The sequence below is a fragment of the Thamnophis sirtalis genome, unplaced genomic scaffold, assembly GCF_051295495.1.
Source record: "Thamnophis sirtalis isolate CommonGarterSnake01/CBP01778 unplaced genomic scaffold, rThaSir2_p1.2 scaffold_2, whole genome shotgun sequence".
Classification (NCBI taxonomy): Eukaryota; Metazoa; Chordata; class Lepidosauria; order Squamata; family Natricidae; genus Thamnophis; species Thamnophis sirtalis.
The window spans coordinates 28,396,095-28,412,743 of record NW_028261382.1 but is presented as its reverse complement, the minus strand read 5'-3'; the positions used below and the strand labels follow the sequence as shown (position 1 = coordinate 28,412,743).

Below are 16,649 nucleotides of genomic sequence, written 5' to 3'. Positions count from 1 at the left end.
CCTTCACAGTCATCCATTGCAACTGGGAAAACCACAGCCTTGTTAGATGCACTTTTTAGCTAGACTTTTATTATTTACATTAGCAAATAAGGTCCATGGAATGCAGTATACGTTCCTATTGAACTCTGCATCAGAGCCTCTGAGCATATGCAAAGTGCACCCCACTGTCAGATGAAAAACCTAACCATCTCACACCCAGTTATAATATTCCTGCCAGAGAAAGCTACTTTCCAAAACACATTTAAGAAACATACCCACCAGTACTTAACGTAAGGGTTAATTTACATAAAATATATATATTTTTAAACAAATGACGACGCGAGCTAAGTATTTGCACATCTGCTTTTTAAAAAAATAAAATAAAATGAGAAAAGGTCATTTCTGCCGCAGCCGGTAAAGCCGTCCAGGTGAAATGAAGGGACATTTTTTAATGCAATTTGCATACTGTTGACATCTGATACTACAAGGAAAATGAATTATATATCTAGCAGACAGTTTTATGGGCCTGACTTAGTTAAGCTGGGAAAACCCACGCCAATTTCACAGAACCGTCCCGCTAAAAAAAATATGGTATTCAATCCGCTACTAGGACATAGCCAGAAGTCACCCATTAGCTGTTTGGTGTACTCTAAGCCAGTGGTTCCCAAACTTGGCAACTTTAAGACTTGTGGACTTCAACTCCCAGAATTCTCCAGCCAGCTGGCTGGAGAATTCTGGGAGTTGAAGTCCACAAGTCTTAAAGTTGCCAAGTTTGGGAACCACTGCTCTAAGCGAACTAAATAGAATAGAGCTGGAAGGTATCTTGGAGGTCTTCTAGTCCAGCCCCCTGCTCAAGCAGGAGAACCTATACAATCTCAGAGAAGTGTCTGTCCAGTCTCTTCTTAAAAACCTCCAGTGATGGAGCTGCCAAGATTTCCAGTGGCAAGCTGTTCCACTGGTTAATTGTTCTCCCTGTTAGGAAGTTTCTCCCTAATTCCAGGTTGCTTGATTAGTTTCCATCTGTTGTTTCTTGTCCTGCCCTCTGGTGCTTTGGAGAATAATCTGACCCCCTCTTCTTAGTTTGACAATACTCTGATCAGGGCTAACCCAGCCCGTCTGTAAAAATTGCATGTATTTTCGTGCATTTTTACTACATTACATGCCTCTAACATGCCAGAATACCACAGGTATTTGTTCTATTGCTTCTGTCTCATTGCCCACTTCCAGTCTTGGGTAAATGTTTTAAGGTTAATGCAAAAGGTAAAGTTTCCCCTTGCACATCCGTGCCAGTCGTTCCCGACTCTAGGGAGCGCTGCTCATCTCCCTTTCAAAGCCGAAGAGCCAGCGCTGTCCGAAGACGTCTCCATGGTCATGTGGCCGGTGTGACTCAACTCCCGAAGTCACACGGAACGCTGTTCCCTTCCCACCAAAGGTGGTTCCTATTTTTCTACTTGCATTTTTACGTGCTTTCGAACTGCTAGGTTGACAGAAGCTGAGACACGTCACGGGAGCTCCCTGTTAGACGGCGCTAGGGATTCGAACTTCTGATTGACAAGCTCAGCGTCTTAGCCCCTTTAAGGTTAAAGCCGGAGGCAAAATATGGGTGTATTTATAAGTGGGTGGTGAACAGAAGCCAAAGCAAAATTGGAAGGCTTGCAATTATCCTCGATCTCTGACTATCTCGGTGTTGCAAATTTCCCTTGCTAAGCAAGACAGTTCCGTGCCCCAGTCATGCCTTTTTTTCGTTCTTCCTGCCACGGTCGTTAAGCGAATCACAGCAGCTCTTATGCGAACCATGCAACTGTGAAGTGAATTTGCGATTCTGCTTGTCGGAGGTCGGCTGGGAAAATTACAAATGGAGATTATGTAGAAATTCTTGGTCATCCAGGTCATGGATGTTTTAAAGGTCCTTTTTCCATGGATGGCCTAGAACAGTGTTTCTCAACCTTGGGGACTTTAAGTGGTTCTACCACAAAACCGCGGACGACAAAATCGCGGTCGACGAAACTGCGTATGTGACATCATCACAGCGCGACGGAAAAGATCGAAAAATGTAAAAATAAAGCGAAAACCTTACCCTAACCCCCCCAAACCTAACCCTAAACCTAACCCTAAACCTTAACCTAACCCTTAACGTAACGAAAAACCTAACGCTAACCCCTTAACCTAACGCTAAACGTAATGCTAACGCTCTAACTCTAACCCTAACCCTTAACCTAACCCTAACCCTAACCCTTACCTTTATGTGAATCGGCTTGCTGTAATTTAATTTTTATTTCAATTTTTCAATCTTTTTCGTCGCGTTGTGATGACGTCACATACGCGATTTCGTCGACCGCGGTTTTGTGTAACGCGGTTTTGACGGGTCACGCTTTAAGTCCTGTGGACTTCAACTTCCAGAATTCCCCAGCCAGCTGTGCTGGCCTAGAATCTCTAAAGATGTTTAGCTACACAATTTGGGATGGAGACCCTTGGAATGGGGTGGGAGGAGGAATGGATTTCCAGAGGGGAAAAATTGCAGGCTTACAGGAACCTTTTGCACCTCTCAGTTGACCCTGAGGACACAGAGAAACCTCCAAGTGGCCTCAATGACCCTCTAAAAGGATGCAAAGGACCAGCTGTCTTCCAGGAGTATCAATCCTTCCATTCCCCACCATCATCCAGTCAGAGCTGAAGAAGCTTCTTGGATGAGAAGCGAAACGTCTTCAAAAGAAAGACAAGAAAGTCCATTTGCCTCTTGAAAAAAGCACTGTTAGGATTACAAATGGAGATGACGTCATCCCAGGATGCTGTCGCAAGTATGAATCAGTTACCAAACACCTTGACCATGTGACCTGCAAAGTGTGAAACAGCCCTACTCTGGTTTCTCTTCAGATCGTATAAATCTTTCGCCCTGTCGCTCCCCCCCGTCATCGTCGTAACTCCGAAGCGTTCCCTAAACGAACGGTCACAAAGCGAGGACTACACATTGCGCGCCATAGGGTTCCTTTTTAAGGTCCGGGCAAGAGACAACAGGATGATGCCATTGTGCATCAATGGGAGGGGAGAAAATTTGCATACAGACGTAGTGGCTCAGCAGCTAAGACGCTGAGCTTGTCGATCAGAAAGGTCAGCAGTTCGAATCCCTAGCGCCGCATAATGGAGTGAGCTCCTGTTACTTGTCCCAGCTTCTGCCAACCTAGCAGTTCGGAAGCACGTCAAAAATGCAAGTAGAAAAATAGGAACCACCTTTGGTGGGAAGGGGACAGCGTTCCGAGCGGCTTCGGGAGTTGAATCACTCCGGCCACATGACCACGGAGACGTCTTCGGACAGCGCTGGCTCTTCGGCTTTGAAACGGAGATGAGCGTTGCCCCCTAGAGTCAGGAACCACTACACAGATGTGCGAGGGAGGGAATCTTTCCCTTTTTTCCCCCCAAGACATCACGCACAGAGCATCTGCCGACGGCTGCCTTGAGTAACCTACCAAACGAGGGACCAAGCCCAAATTCAGTGGGGGCTTCTCCAGACCCACTGCAACCAGACGCCTCGCCCCCCCATGTGACCCATTAACCTTGCCAATGTGCCTCAAGGCCACCCCAGCCTTTACAACGCGGCCTTCATCCCCGCCACCGGCCCATGCGAATCTCGATACCGCGAGGTGCTTATCGTTACCGTCCCGAGTCGAAACGACCCTCCCGCCACTATATGATTCGTCCCCTGCCAAGGGACTCCGTGCGTCACAGGGAGCTCTCTCTTAGATTGAGATGGGGCTTAAACCTGATTAAACATATAATGGACGGAGATATCATTTGACGGAGAACTCGGGGGGGGGGTGATTTCTCCACTCTCCCACCCACCCCCTCCCACCGGGTTAATGCAGCTGTGGAAAGACCCACCAGCTGGCTTCTGTGTTGGGAAAGAAAAGTTTGCCCCCCCCCGAAGGAAGGGAGACCCTGGTTTTAATACCCCCATAAATGGAAATCAAAGCAACTTCTTCGGAGGTTTCCCCCCGTCACAGCTGCATTTCAAGCCCTCCGGAAAGAATCCAGAAGGCTGCGCAGGAATGTCCCCCAATTTTTCTCTCCAACGGGGCAATGAATTCAGAGCTCTTGAGAATCTGGACCCAACTCGACTCGTCACAGAGCGAATCCTCCCCCCCCTCCCACTCAAGGGCTCCGTATCAGAGCAAGGAACCTGGTTCTCTCCCATACAACAGGCCTTGAATCTCTCAAGCACAACCCAGGGCAATCTCCCCCCCCCAATCCCATTGCAGCCCCTAACCCAACTTCCAATCTGCTCCCCCCCCCCACTTGCAGACTGCTGGAAGGCACCTCTTCCCCCTGTTCTCTCAAAGGGGGAGGGGGAACGACATCCAGCACCCTCTGAGGGTAGCCCACCCACCCCCACCCCCCAATAGACTTGTCCTAGTTCCAACCTCTTCTGGGGTCTTTCCAAGCCCCTCTGCTCCTGCCCCTTTTCCCTCAATACACCCTTCCTTGCGGGATGCTCTTTCTCTCCTGCTTCTCTCCCTCCCTTCTCTTCTCCACCTGCATCTGCTTTCACACCTGCTTCCCAGGTGGGCAAGCTGAGCCTTTGCCCACCCACCCCTCAAAGACCCCCAATGCCCGTCCCCATTGGGGAAGGACTTTCCTCTTGCCACCTTGCAATCTTCTCATAAAGGGGGGGGGGTTGCATTACCAGGGGGAGTCAAAGCCTTCCTTCTCTGCCCAACCGGTGTGGGGGGGGAGGGGTCCCCTCTCCCCAAAGTCTCCTCTCCTCCCCCTCTCCAGATGCCCCTTCACACTCAAAGCCAGCTGCAGCCCGGCTTGGTTGGTGCAGATGGGGGGGGGGGGGAGAAGGAAGGGAGGAGGGAGGGGGTGCTGGCTGGGGATTATGGGAATGGGAACTCTGAAGGGTCCCTGGAGGGCGCCAGGTTGCAAGCCTGGGGAAGCCTTTTGCAAGAGCCACAGCTGGCCTTCCTCCTCCTCCCGCTGCATCTCTTCGTCCCCCTCCCTCCTTCCAGGGGGATCGAGTCCCTTTTCCCCGCTCGCCTCGCATTGCACCACCCCCTTCCATCTTGCATGCCTCCCTCCCTCCTTTCCCCCCCTCTCTTCCCCGCCCCCTCCCCAAACCCCTTCGACCCCTCACCCGCCTTGCACCACCACCCCGTCCTACCCGCTTTCCCCGCGGGAAAAGGTCCCCGTCCGCTTCCACGGCCCCGTCCCGGCTCCGTCCGACTCTTTGCAAAGCGCCGCAGCGACCAAGCAAGCAATGCAAGCAAGCTTAGGGGGCTCCTGGGCCACGTGACGGCGCCCGGCGCCCCCATTGGCTGGGCCCGAGCCAGGGTTGCCGCGGCAACGCTAAGCCCGCCCCCTTCTCTTTCGCCTTGCCCCGCACCTGAGCAGTGGAGCCGCCTTACGCTACCGGCGTAAACTCGCCCGTCGCTCGGCTACCTGGGCCGGCTTACGCAGCCTGCGTAGCGCGGGGCCGCCTCAGCCGTTCTCTCACTTACCTTCTCCTTCTGAGGCGCTGCGCAGGCGGCGTGCCCTTCTTTTTCCTTTCTCCCCCCTTTCTCCAATGTGAGGGGAGGGTCGGGAGGACGCGGCGGGGAGCGGGTTCCTTCCCAAGTTCCCATCCAGCCCCCGCCTTCCCTTTTCCTACGCAAAAGACGCAAACCTGGCTTCAGAATCGGGCCGCACCTGCGGGGAAGCAGCCCCTTACGCTGGGGGCGTAAGGAGGAGCGCCCTGTTTCCCCTGCGCAAAGTGCGCAAGTGGGGGGGGGAGATTTCCTTCCACGCCAAGCCCCCGTTAAAAGAGAAAGGTGCAAATTGAAAAAGGGGGCGACGAGGGCGGAGCAAAGAGGAGAAAGCAGAGGTTGAGTGGAGTGAGGGGGAGAAAGAAAGGGAGGAGGGAAAAAAAAGAGAAGGTAGCAGCAAAGTCAAAAAAATGGGTCAGCAGGTGAGGTCTTCGATGCAATGCAATGCAATGCAAAACCCTGAGTGTGCATGGTTGCAAAAACATCAAAGCAAAAAATAAATAAATATTTTTTTAAAAAAAGGAAGAGAGTGAATGAACAAATATTTCACGAGAAGAATCCTCCACTCCTCTGCTCGTAACCAAATCCCTTATGCCACCAGCCTTGCAATGTTAGGCTTAGAACGACGGCGCCTTCGATCCAACCTAAGCATAGTACATAACATTATCTGCTACCCCAGTGATGGCAGAAGTGGCACGCAGAGCCATCTCTCTCTGGGCATGCCAGTCATCGCTCTTCCAGTTTCCACATGTCTGCCTGCTAGCTGGTCTTCACGTATGCATGAGGGCCAGAAACTGGAAGACGGGATACCGGTGTGCCTGTATACCAGGGGTGGGTTCCCACCAGTTCTAAGCTCTTCTATAGAAGAGGTTCCACAAATCTACCGTGCCATTTAGAACCTGTTCCAGCTCCCCACCCCCATCCGCCCATCATCAAGATGAAGAGCGAGAGGGGGAATTCTGGGAGTTGAAGTCCACAAGTCTTAAAGCTGTCAAGTTTGAACACCCCTGGGGTTTTTTTTTCTAAAGGGTTAGGGGTGCAAGGGTCTTGCAACTTGACAGCTTTAAGACTTGCACACTTCAATGTCAGAGTTCCTGAGCCAACATGACTGGAGGAGGAATTCTGGGAGTTGAAGTCCACAAGTCTTAAAGCTGTCAAGTTTGAACACCCCTGGGGTTTTTTTTTTCTAAAGGGTTAGGGGTGCAAGGGTCTTGCAACTTGACAGCTTTAAGACTTGCACGCTTCAAATGCCAGAGTTCCTGAGCCAACATTTTGGTTGTTAAGCAAGAGCGTTGTTAAGTGAGTTTCACCACATTTTACAAGTTGGCCACTCCCACCCAGTCACATGGCTGGCAAGCCACTCCCACCCAGTCACATGGCTGGCAAGCCACTCCCACAAAGCAGGCCCCACTTACAGAAGAAGGTTCAAACTCGATTGCAGAAAATACGACTTCAGCCACAGAGTGTTCAACGCCTGGAATGCTCTACCTGACTCTGTGGTACAAAACTTTAACCTTAAGACTGTCTACTGTTGACCTCACCCCATTCCTCGGAGGTCTTTTAAGGGTTAGGGTGCATAAGCACACCAATGTGCCTAGTGTCTCTGTTCTAATGTTCCCTGGTATTCATATCCATTTCATGTATTCATGTTACAATACAATAATACAATAGCACAGTTGGAAGGGACCCTGGAGGTCTTCTAGTCCAACCCCCTGCCTAGGCAGGAAACTCTATACCGTTCCAGACAAATGGCTATCCAACATCTTCTTAAAAACATCCAGTGTTGGAGCATTCACAACTTCTGGAGGCAAGTTGTTCTACTGATTAATTGTTCTCACTGTCAGGAAATTTCTCTTCCTCTAAGTTGCTTCTCTCCTTGACTAGTTTCCACCCATTGCTTCTTGTCCTTTGGAGAATAGCTTGACTCCCTCTTCTTTGGGGCAGCCCCAGAGATATTGGAAGACTGCTATCATGTCTCCCCTAGTCCTTCTTTTCATTGCACTAGACATACCCAGTTCCTGCAACTGTTCTTTGTATGTTTTAGCCTCCAGTCCCCTCATCCTCTTTGTTCCTCTTCTCTGCTCTCTTTCTAGAGTCTCCACATCTTTTCTACATCATGGTGACCGAAACGGAAGCATCTAGTACATGCTTGACAAATGAATGAATAAATAAATAAATTTAATTTTGCAAAGAGGGAAGCAAAACCAGGACTCCCATGAGGGGCTTGGGACCCCCTTCCCAGCATCGCAGGGGGGGACAATTCCCTGTCTACTTCCGAGTGCCAAAAAGGTGAGGGCAGGTAAGGCTTTGAACAGGTGGCCAACAAGGACCTGCCTTATTGGAAAAAGGTGCTGCACCCACTCCCCAATTTTTCCAGCCATCTACCAGGATGCCCCCCTTCCCACAAAGCCAACCAATCAAGAAAGCTGCAGGCCCCTTGACCTGAACTGGTCTTACGAACCCAGAGCTACATGGATGGAGGACATCCTGCCTTGCGTCAACCTCAAACCACAAACAACACAGGCATTTTTGAAGCAAGTGTGTGTTTGTTCACTTCTCCCGTTGTGTTGGAGTCCTGCTCCCATCCTTCCCTGCCCGCATGGATCTCGCTGGGGCTCCCCCAACACCTTCAGAGGACCCCAAGGGTGAAGAGCTACTCCGAGGCACAACTGGGATTGCACATTGTTGTGTTGCCAGAGCACGATGCAAAGCGCAAGCTGTGAGCTAACAAGCCAGGAGGTCAACTTTTTTGGCATAAACACAGAGGTGTGTATAGAATGGGGCAATAATGCTCTCCCACCCCAGTTCCTAATTCACCCACAGATTTTTCATTGAATGGAACGGAACAGAATAACAGAGTTGAAAGGGACCTCAGAGGTCTTCTAGTCCAGCCCCCTGCTCATACAGGAGAACCTATATCAATTTAAATAAAGTGACTGACCAGTCTCTTCTTAAAACCTCCAGTGATGAACCCCCCACAACTTCTAGTGGTAAGCAGTTCCACTGATGAATTGTCCTCACTGCTGGAAGTTTCTCCTTAATTCCAGGTTGATTCTCTCTTGGATTAGTTTCCATCCGTTGCTTCTTGTCCTGCCTACCAGTACTTCTTCAAGCAATTTAGATAGATAGACAGACAGACAGACAGACAGACAGACAGACAGACAGACAGACAGACAGATAGATAGATGATAGATAGATTGATTAGAGAGAGAGGGGGGGAGATAAATAGATAGATAGATAGATAGATAGATAGATAGATAGATAGATAGATAGATAGATAGATAGATAGATAGATAGATAAGATAGAGAGAGGGGGAGATAGATAGATAGATAGATGATAGATAGATAGATAGATAGATAGATAGATAGATAGATAGATAGATAGATAGATAGATAGATAGATATCAGATAGAGATAGATAGATATCAGATAGATAGATAGATAGATAGACAGATAGAAGATAGATAGATAGATAGATGGATGGATGGATGGATGGATGGATGGATGGATGGATGGATGGATAGATAGATAGATAGATAGATAGATAGATAGATAGATAGATAGATAGATAGATAGATAGCTGGATAGATGGATGGATGGATGGATGGATGGATAGATAGATAGATAGATATAGATAGATAGATAGATAGATAGATAGATAGATAGATAGATAGATAGATAGATAGATAGATAGATAGATAGATAGATAGATTGATTAGAGAGAGAGGGAGATAGATAGATGGATGGATGGATGGATAGATAGATGGATGGATGGATGGATGGATGGATAGATAGATAGCGATAGATAGATAGATAGATAGATAGATAGATAGATAGATAGATAGATAGATAGATAGATAGATAAATAGATGATAGATAGATAGATAGATAGATAGATAGATAGATAGATAAATAGATGATAGATAGATAGATAGATAGATAGATAGATAGATAGATAGATAGATAGATAGATAGACAGACAGACAGACAGACAGACAGACAGAGTAACAGAACTGGAATGTATCTTGTAGGTCATCTAATCCAACACCCAATCTACACCATCCCTGACAAATGGCAGTCTAGTCTCTTGACTGCTCTTGAAAGCTTCCAGGGATGAAGCTCTGCTCTACTCTACTCTACTCCACTCCACTCCACTCCACTCCACTCCACTCTACTCTACCCTACCCTACTCCACTCTATTCCTAGGACTATTACTAAGTATTGTATCTTATGATTCGTGGCGAATGGAACTTTTCTTTTTATGTACACTGAGAGCTTCTGCACCAAAGACAAATTCCTTGTGCGTCCAATCATACTTGGCCAATAAAAGATTCTATTCTATGTCACCCCTACTTCTTCTTTTCTTTAGACTAGTTAGTTAGAAGTTGTCTGTGGCTCAGGGCAAATCAGAATTCATGGCTTTGAGCCTCCGATTTTGCACCCCCCCATCAGCCTTGGCCGGACTTGATAAGCGGACTATATCAAAGATTGGTCTTTGGAAGGCCTTGGATCGAGAACAAGGAGCTAATCTTGGCAAGAACGGTGTTTCTTCCTTCCCTTTTATTCCCGTTTATTGAGCCAAAAGGATTGTTGCACCAAAAGTATCACAGTGTAGCCATCCCTGTGAAACAACAGAAGAGAGTCAAATTTTCAAAGGATGCGAAAAGGCAGATTAAAGATGCAAAGAGAAGCTAAGGTTAAAATTGTTGTGACCCGCCAGCAGAGCTGGCAGCGGATTCGGACAGTGAGGAGATTGTGGAGGAACCTGGGCCAGTCCTGGAGTCTGGGGAAGGCTCTGATGAGGGCTCTGTGTTAGAGGCAGAGAGGGGGCCAGGGCCATCTGACAGTTATCAGCTGCCTTCAGAGTCAGACATCAGTGAGGCAGAAGAACAGCTGGAGCCTGTTCCCACTGTGCGCTTGTGCAGAGTTGCCAGACGAAGGGAACAGCTAAAGAACAGGGATCCACTTGGGAGTAAGGCCACAGGTGGATGGTGAATGGCCCCTCCCAGAGGAAATAAAAGAGGAGCGAAAGGGGAGTGGAGTTTGCAGGAGACCATTAGTTCGCTTCATTGGTTCGTGACTCTCCAAGACTCCTTGCTAAGTTCTGCAAATATCGGCCTGGCAGCTCTCCAAGCCAGATAAGGTCTGTGACTGTAAATCCTCCCTTGAAAGACTTTACTGGAGGGGAAGGAGCAAAATTCACAAGAAATTAATAGAAGGGTTTTTTGTTGGGACAAGGAATTTGCTTCAGGCTCTCGGGAAGTCTCGCTCAGAACAAAAATGTACCCGCTATACAGGTAGTCCTTGACTTACAACAGTTCACTTAGTGACTGTTCCAAGTTACAACGGCACTGAAAAAAGTGGCTTGTGACCGTTTTTTATACTCAGGAGACCATTGCAGTATCCCCATGGTCATGTGATCAGAATTCAGATGCTTGGCAACTGCTTCCTACTTACGACGGCTGCAGTGTCCTGGGGTCGCACGATCCCCTTTTACGAGTCAACGGATAAGCTGGATTCCCTTAACCAAGTTACTAACTTAATTGTAGCAACTTACATCAGATCGTTAGAATGAGGCAAAACTCATTTAACAAATGTCTCGCTTAGCCAGGGACACGGTGGCTCAGTGGCTAAGATGCTGAGCTTGTCGATTAGAAAGGTTGGCAGTTTGGCGGTTCGAATCCCCAGCGCCACCTAATGGAGTGAGTTCCCATGACGTGGCCCAGCTTCTGCCAACCTAACAGTTCAAAAACACGTAAAAAATGCAAGTAGCAAAATAGAAACCCTCTTTGGTGGGAAGGGAACAGCGTTCCGTGCGCCTTTGGCGTTGAGTCATGCCGGCCACATGACCACGGAGACGTCTTCGGACAGCGCTGGTTCTTCAACTTTGAAACGGAGATGAGCATCGCCCCCTAGAGTCAGGAACAACTAGCACATATATGTGAGGGGAACCTTTACCTTTTACCTGGAGTCCCAGCTTGTCACCCCTGAGGAAGTGGACAAGGCCATGGGAGCGATGAGTGCCTCCACCTGCTTGCTGGATCCGTGCCCCTCCTGGCTGGTCTCGACCAGCAGGGAGGTAACACGAGGCTGGCTCCAGAGGATTACTAACTTGTCTTTGCAAGAGGGATCTTTCCCGCAATCCTTGAAGGAAGCAGTGGTAAGACCCCTCCTTAAGAAGCCGTCTCTGGACCCAGCTATTCTCAACAACTATCGTCCGGTCTCCAACCTCCCTTTTTTAGGGAAGGTTGTCGAGAAGGTGGTGGCCCTACAACTCCGACGGACCTTGGATGAAGCAGATTATCTAGATCCCTTTCAGTCTGGATTCAGGCCTGGATACTCCACCGAAACAGCTTTGGTCGCACTGATCGATGATCTCTGGCGGGCTAGGGTTGGAGGACACTCCTCTATCCTTGTGCTCCTTGACCTCTCAGCGGCCTTCGATACCATCAACCATGGTATCTTTCTGCGACGGCTGGAAGAGGTGGGAGTGGGAGGCTCTGTTTTACGGTGGTTCTCCCCTTACCTCTCCGACAGGTCGCAGTCGCTGTTGGTTGGAGGACAAAGGTCGACTCCTAGGCCCCTTAAATATGGAGTGCCGCAGGGCTCGGTCTTGTCCCCCCTCCTATTTAACATCTACATGAAGCCACTGGGTGAGATCATTCGTCAGCACGGGATCAAATACCATCAATATGTGGATGATACCCAGTTGTATCTCTCCGCCCCATGCCAACTCAGTGTAGCAGTGGAAGTGATGTGCCAGTGCCTGGAAGCTGTCAGGTTCTGGATGGGGGTGAACAAACTCGCACTCAATCCTGACAAGACCGAGTGGCTATGGATGTTGCCCCCCAAGGACAGTTCGGTTAGTCCATCCTTCTGCCTGGGGGGGGGAAATCTACTCCCCTCAGAGAGGGTCCGCAACTTGGGAGTCCTCCTGGACCCGCGGCTGACGTTAGAACATCACCTGTTGGCTGTGACCAGGGGGGCCTTTGCCCAGGTTCGCCTGGTGCACCAGTTACGGCCCTATTTGGATCGGGAGGCACTTCACACGGTCACTCACGCCCTCGTCACCTCAAAGCTTGACTACTGTAATGAGCTCTACATGGGGCTGCCCCTGAAAAGTGTTCGGAGACTACAACTAGTCCAGAATGCAGCCACGCGAGCGATATCGGGTGTACTTAGATACACCCATGTTACACCTATCCTCCGCGAGCTGCACTGGCTCCCCATTGGTCTCCGGACGCGCTTCAAGGTGCTGGTTATTACCTTTAAAGCCCTACATGGCCTAGGACCCGGATATCTGCGAGACCGTCTTCTGCCACATACCTCCCAACGACCGATAAGATCACACAGGATGGGCTTTCTCCGGGTGCCGTCAGCCAGACAATGCCTTCTCTGTAGCCGCTCCGACCCTATGGAATGAACTGCCCCCAGAGATCCGGACCCTCCCCACTCTTATGGCCTTCCGAAAGGCTATTAAGACCTGGCTATTCCGGCAGGCCCCGGGCTGTTGACCTCATGATTGAGGTCCAGCCCCGATTAGACTGGGTGTATGTTGTGGCTTTTTTAATCTATGTTTCTTGTTTTTAACTTTCTATTTTTAAATGGATTTGTTGTAAGCTGCCCGGAGTCCTTCGGGATTGGGCAGCCTATAAATTTATTAAATCTAATCTAATCTAATCTAATCTAATCTAATCTAATCTAATCTAATCTACCTTTACCTTGCTTAACCACAGAAATCTTAAACTCAGTTGTTGTTGTAAATCAAGGACTACCTGTATAAGTGTAATAAATTTACAATTCTAGTCTGATCTAGTAACATAGTGGTTTATCTTTTGAACGTTGGGGTTTTCCGTGAGATGAAGCTGACCAAGGGAAGACTCTGAGTCTTATTTAAATTTTCTTCCACCCTTTGTCCTTCTGTGCATCTCCGTTATTATTCTTTAAATTTATATCCCCAAAGGGTCAACATTTCTTTGTTCACTTTCCATCCGAACCTACCTAACGCCAATTGAACTGAGATGGTTGACCTGTTACTAACGTGGAGTTTAAAACAAATGTTTAATACAGAGTCTATATAAGAGAAGAGTGTCATTTTTACATGGAAAACAATGCTTTTTGAGATGGCTTTCACCCATAATTCCTCTTCCTGGAACCTCTGAATATGCAGAAGATGAAAACTTATCACTTGGAACCAATGGCATGATAAATATTATGACTACACCCTCCTCTCTCTGCCAAGCCACAGAATATGCTGACTCTGTATAATTTGCAATTTGATATCACCAAAAAAAAAATCAATGGGACATTGGAGGGTATTTCTGAAGTAGACGTGCTCTTACTGTGCAGACGTAACAGACTGGCCCTCGCCAAGTCTCCAAACAAATTTTTATGAGCTATATTTCTGATCCCTACTTGTCACATTGAATAAAAAGTTAGATGGTCAGGAATGGAGCAAGATATAAAGGAATATAAACATTTACTGTCAAACTGCGCAATAGAAAGAAAGCAGACGCAGAAAGAGGTTCAATAATCCTGATGAGAAGTTTGTGACAGTAATTTGGGAGTGGAAAAATGAAAGAATTTTAGTGGTTGTGTGTGTATGCGTACACATACATAGCAGAAAGATAGATGATATAGATAGATAGATGATTAGATAGATAGATAGATAGATAGATAGATAGATAGATAGATAGATAGATAGATAGATATGGTTAATAGAGTGGATGAGAGAGAGACAGACAGACAGACAGATAGACACAGACAGATGGATAGATGGATGGTTGGATGGATGGATGGATGGATGGATGGATGGATGGATGGATAGATAGATAGATAGGATAGATATGGTTAATAGAGTGGATGAGAGAGAGAGAGACAGATAGATACAGACAGATGGATAGATGGATGGATGGATGGATGGATGGATAGATAGATAGATAGATAGATAGATAGATAGATAGATAGATAGATAGATAGATAGATATGAATGATAGATATGGTTGATAGGGTGGATGATAGAGAGAGAGACAGACAGACAGACAGACAGATGGATAACACATGATAGATAGATAGATAGATAGATAGATAGATAGATGATAGATAGATAGATAGATAGATAGATAGATAGATAGATAGATAGATAGATAGATAGATAGATATGATAGATATGGTTAATAGAGTGGATGAGAGAGAGACAGACAGACAGATAGATACAGACAGATGGATAGATGGATGGATGGATGGGTGGATGGATATGGATGATAGATAGATATGGATGGATCATAGATTAGAGATAGATAGATATAGATGATATAAATGACAGATGAAAGGATTGATAGATAGTCAGACAGACATAGGCAGATAGATAAATAATGATAGATAGGTAGGTAGGTAGGTAGGTAGGTAGGTAGGTAGGTAGGTAGGTAGGTAGATAGATAGATAGATAGATAGATAGATAGATAGATAGATAGATAGATAGATAGATACGGATGGATATAGATAGATAGATAGATGGATGGAGAGAGAGAGAGAGAGAGAGATGATATAATTGACAGATGAAAGAATTGATAGATAGACAGGCAGATAGATAGATAGATAGATAGATAGATAGATAGATAGATAGATAGATAGATAGATAGATAGATAGGGATGGATGGATGGATGGATGGATGGATGGATGGATAGATAGATAGATAGATAGATAGATAGATAGATAGATAGATAGATAGATGATATAAATGATAGTTGAAAGGCTAAGTAGGTAGTTAGGTAGACAGACAGACATGAATAAACAGATGAATAGAAGATGATAAATGGATGAGTGGCAGTATGGATTGATAAATAGTAATAGAGACAGATGAATAGATAAATAAATAGACAAAAGATAGATTGACCACTGGAGGGATAAATGGATGAATGAACAGATAAGAGTGTTACTGTTACAGGATATGTACCAGAGGTAGCCCCCATTGTACTTAGGATCTGCTTCCTTAAAAATGCCATTAAATTCCATTTCTCAAGACCGCAATTCTAAACACCAAATTGTTCACCAGTTTTTAAAAGATAAGACGCATTCATGGTCAAAAATCTGGATCTCCAAAAAATACAATCAGGGGGTTTCAAGTGGGAGGGGGGAGAGAAAAGACAGTTGGTCCATTTCCCAGAAAACAATTGCATTAAAAAATATGCATTATGCCACCATGGAACTACTACGTATCCCATTTTCCTAAACTTGGGAAGCATAGAATTAAAGCAGACGCCGAAAGTTAGTGACAATCCAATGACCGCTTCCGAGAAACTGATAAAAAAGAACAAAGGGAAGGTTGCAAAAGGAGGACATTTTAAGTACTATCACTTAAGGTTTCCAGGAGATTTTCTTGCAATGGAGAAGGAGGCGGTTAATGAAACAGATCAAATAACTAGTCAAAACTTTCTCCCGCGGGATCTTCTGTAGCCTTGGATTTTTCGTGGTTGCGGGATTAGAGAACCGATGCTCTTTGTTCCTAGCTGCAGAAACACAGCCCTGGTACACACATGTGGCCAGTGTATAGATGGCCTTTGGGGGACCCATTTCTACCAGGGACCTCACAAATATCCCTCCAGAAGAGGGGTGTCGAACTGGATTTCTTTGAAGTCCAGATCAGTATTGTAGTTCTCCACCGACTGGTGGGAGGGGAGGGGGGAAGCAGGGGGGTGGGAAGACGGGACGAATGCCTCCTGCAGCACTTGCTGGCCAAAACGGGGCATGTGGAGGCACCCATGAGGCCTATTTTCGGCCTCCCCGGCCTCCAGCAGCACTGTGCCAGCCGAAACCAGGCTGCACGGAGGCTCCACGCCAAAGGTGGGTTTCTGCCAGTTCGCCCTGGGTTGGGCAAATCGGCAATGGCAGTGGCGGGAGGCTCCGCCCACCCATCCAGACATTTCTGTGCATGTGCAAAAGCATCACGCCCGTGTGCGAGCGTGCGCACATGAGCGAACCGGTATTAAAATAAATTGAAACCCACCACTGCTCCGTACGGCCTGTTGTTGGCCGTCAGAGCACTGCGGAATGCCGTGGAGGCTGAAAATGGTCTGCTGAGGGAAGGGACTGCACAGAGGCACCACGGGCCCGGTCCTTTGATATTTCTAGGCCAGCGACCCCTGACTGAGGGA

At 47.3% G+C, this 16,649-nt stretch overlaps 1 protein-coding gene and 1 pseudogene across 4 annotated transcripts in view; both read right to left on the bottom strand.

The window, feature by feature from the left end:
• STRBP (spermatid perinuclear RNA binding protein) overlaps positions 1-5,245 on the bottom strand; it is a 94,976-nt gene extending 89,731 nt beyond the window's left edge. For all 4 annotated transcript variants that reach the window (XM_087704575.1, XM_087704577.1, XM_087704578.1 and 1 more), the window contains exon 1: positions 5,135-5,245. The gene's annotated coding sequence lies outside the window, so the exon portion shown is untranslated. The remainder of the gene's footprint in view (positions 1-5,134) is intronic.
• The window catches only part of LOC148048543 (uncharacterized), a 57,446-nt pseudogene extending 41,936 nt beyond the window's left edge, over positions 1-15,510 (bottom strand).
• Positions 15,511-16,649: the final 1,139 nt, after the last annotated feature.